The sequence below is a fragment of the Carlito syrichta genome, unplaced genomic scaffold (genome assembly GCF_000164805.1).
Source record: "Carlito syrichta isolate Samal-C Ts95f unplaced genomic scaffold, Tarsius_syrichta-2.0.1 Scaffold305460, whole genome shotgun sequence".
Lineage (NCBI taxonomy): Eukaryota > Metazoa > Chordata > Mammalia > Primates > Tarsiidae > Carlito > Carlito syrichta.
The window spans coordinates 1-2,001 of record NW_007249556.1 but is presented as its reverse complement, the minus strand read 5'-3'; the positions used below and the strand labels follow the sequence as shown (position 1 = coordinate 2,001).

At 44.6% G+C, this 2,001-nt stretch overlaps 1 pseudogene; it reads left to right on the top strand.

Moving 5' to 3' along the window:
• The first annotated feature begins 717 nt into the window (after nucleotides 1-717).
• Nucleotides 718-1,309, top strand: LOC103264048 (annotated as a pseudogene).
• Nucleotides 1,310-2,001: the final 692 nt, after the last annotated feature.

The window sequence follows — 2,001 nt, the reverse complement described above, 5'->3', positions numbered from 1 at the left end:
GTGTGAGGTTTCTTTTTGAGGTGATAGAAATGTTCTGGAATTCAGCCGGGTGTGGTGGCACACGCCTGTAATCCCAGCACTTTGGGAGGCAGAGCGAGAGGACTGCCTGAGTCCAGGGGTTCAAGATCAGCCTGGGCAACTTGGCGAGATCCTGTCTGGACAAAAAAGATTAAACAATTAGCCAGGCATGGTGTCATATGCCTGCAGTCCCAGCTACTCGGGAGGCTGAGGCGGAAAGATTACGTGAGACCAGCAGGTCGAAGCTCCAGAAACTGTGAGTGGGCCACTGCACTCCAACCCGGGCAACAGAGTGAGATTTCAACCCCCTCCCCTAAAAAAATTCTATTTGTGACTTCTACTTCCTGCCTGGACCCTGATGATTATTTTGCCTATCCCAATTTACATTCCTTCTAGTGTGCTAAACTGCCAGTTTCCTCCAAATCTGGCTGCAAAATAATGTATAAATGTTATGGGAATTGTGGGACCCCCCTACTCCCAGATTCATATGTTGAAGTTCTAATCAACAAAATGTGACCTTATTTGAAAATAGGGTCGGCTCAGGCCGCCATTGGTCCCCTCCTGCCCAGAGGCCGACGTGGAAGTCACCGGATGACCGGGCTCGCTGGGAGCCGCCTCCGAGACGCATCCTGGACGAGCCGGGGTGGTGGCGCGGGGCCCGCCCGGGAGCTCTGCGGGGCCATGACTGTCTCCGAGGACTGGCGACTCGCCATTGGTGGTTTTTTTTCAAGTATTTTTTCCAGTTTGTTTGGAACTCGGGAGATGAGAATTTTAATTTTGGGATTAGATGGAGCAGGAAAAACCACAATATTGTACAGATTGCAAGTTGGAGAAGTCGTGACTACTATTCCTACCATAGGATTTAATGTAGAGACGGTGACATACAAAAACCTTAAGTTCCAAGTCTGGGATTTAAGAGGACAGACAAGTATCAGGCCATACTGGAGATGTTACTATTCAAACACAGATGCAGTTATTTATGTAGTAGACAGTTGTGACCGAGACCGAAGTGGCATTTCCAAATCAGAGTTAGTTGCCATGTTGGAGGAAGAAGAGCTGAGAAAAGCCATTTTAGTGGTGTTTGCAAATAAACAGGACATGGAACAGGCCATGACTCCCTCAGAGATGGCAGATTCACTTGGGTTACCTGCCTTGAAGGACCCAAAGTGGCAGATAGTCAAAACATCAGCAACCAAAGGCACTGACCTCGATGAGGTCATGGAATGGTTAGTTGAAACGTTGAAAAGCAGACAGTAGTCCAGTCCCTTAGCTCTGGGAATTGAAGGCTGCATCACCTGGTGTGTTCACACTGCAAGATGCGGACACTGCATAGCATCACCATGTGTAGGACTGACTGCAATGTTTGTAATAAATTCGGAAAATAAGTGTGTGGAGAGTTAATTTGGTTGAATCACCTGAATATTGTGTGTCATGTACAATATTCCTTCCTTACTTTCTTGTGTTAAGGTATATATTCTGTTTGTATGAAATTCTTATTCCAGTACAGTCCTGTTAAAGAATTCACTCTTCTTCCTGGGGAAAAAACCCTTCTATTTTTGAATTAGTAGTTGCAGCTTTTTTGTATAAACACTAATAAATATCTTAACTCGGACTTTTTTCCCCCTTATAATGAATTAAGTCTTTCCAAAGATTAGGCGCAATAGAGTAGGCTGGGAACATAGTCTGTATAATATAGTCCTCATTTGTTTAACTTTTTTGATTTAAAAGCTTTTGATTGTAGGCATGAATATTCTTTTGGTGGTTAACTTCACTGACATATCGGTAATTGTCTTTTACTTTATAGTTGTTGAACAATTTTACGTATAGTGATCTAGTTGATTTGTGCAGGACCTATATGAGGTAGATAGGATGGGTTGTGATGTCTTCACCTGCTGGACGTGGACCAGGGTTCTGACAGGTTGGCTTGCTCAAGGCTACCTGTTAGTGAGGAGGGAATAGGGCTCAGAGTAGGATGTTTGGGTC